This window comes from Salvelinus sp. IW2-2015, linkage group LG4q.1:29, assembly GCF_002910315.2.
Source record: "Salvelinus sp. IW2-2015 linkage group LG4q.1:29, ASM291031v2, whole genome shotgun sequence".
NCBI lineage: Eukaryota > Metazoa > Chordata > Actinopteri > Salmoniformes > Salmonidae > Salvelinus > Salvelinus sp. IW2-2015.
The window spans coordinates 65,692,230-65,693,739 of NC_036842.1; positions in this window are offsets into that span (position 1 = coordinate 65,692,230).

Here is a 1,510-nt window from a genome sequence, read left to right on the forward strand (position 1 = left end):
TCCAGTTTCTCTGCTGCCAGTGGACTGCGAACAAATGTTCTCTCTCTCTCTCTTCTCTCTTCTCTCTCTCTCCACTCTCTCACTCTCCTCACTCTCACTCACTCCCCACTCACTCACTCACTTCACTCACTCACTCACTCACTCACTCACTCAACTCACACACACACACCACACACACCAACAAACACACAGCAACAGAGGACTGCTGTAACCACTTCGTCCAGAAGAGGGACATTGTCGTCATTAAGTTTATATATTAAAGGACTCCGTAGAGGAGAACATGGTGAGGATTTAGAGGAAGATGTCACATACAGGTGATTTTCAAACCCTAAAGGCAAATGGTGTTTTGATCATTGTTCCACTTCACCTTTCACCAAAGTTTAGAATGATAAAGAATAGGGAATAAAACCGGATTATTTTCAACTGCTTCGGGACTTCTGGTTATACAACACATGACCACACCATCAGACCAGGCTAAACATTGATGTGATTTTGACTTCCTGTATCATTACTTGTACTCCATGTAAAATCTGTGGTTCAGGATTGTTTAGCTTAACTGAATAGGCGATATTAAGTTTATTTCGCAGGGACAATCTAAAAAATGTCTCAGAATGTGAGTAGTGACGCTTTGAACCTGATATGTCCTTAACATATAGCTCACTAAATCATGATTTATATAATAAATATACACTACCGTTCAAAAGTTTGGGGTCACTTAGAAATGTCCTTGTTTTTGAAATATATATATTTTTTTGTACATTGAAATAACATCAAATTGATCAGAAATATAGTGTAGACATTGTTAATGTTGTAATTGACTATTGTAGYTGGAAACGGCAGATTTTTAATGGAATATCTACACAGGCGTACAGAGGCCCATTATCAGCAACCCTCACTCCTGTGTTCCAATGGCACGTTGTGTTAGCTAATCCAAGTTTATCATTTTAAAAGGCTAATTGATCATTGGAAAGCCCTTTTGCAATGATGTTAGCACAGCTGAAAACTGTTGTTCTGATTAAAGAAGCAATAGAACTGGCCTTCCTTAGACTACAACATTAACAATGTCTAAACTGTATTTCTGATCAATGTTATTTAAATGGACAAAAAAAAGTTTTTTCTTTCAAAAACAAGGACATTTCTAAGTGACCCCAAACTTTTGAACGGGAGTGTATGTGTATATACTGCACATGTCCATATCACATTGCACATGGTCTACCCCTACACACTTCTGTTTAGGAGTATTAAAAGGATTAAGGAGTGCTATCTGTTCAGCTTACAATGACAAACGGTTTCATCTGCCTGGGGAGAGATTTTCAAACTTTGGGTGGAGTACATAGGAAGGGGTCTGAGATCATTTTATTTGGCTATCCGATGATTGTTTGTTCACACCCATCATATTCATTGATGTCTGGACAGTAATTTTAAAGTAACTGACAATTTCACAAACCAGGCTGGTAGAATAGGAGCATGACCTTGGGTGTGACTAAACCCCTGAGTAAAGTCAACATTA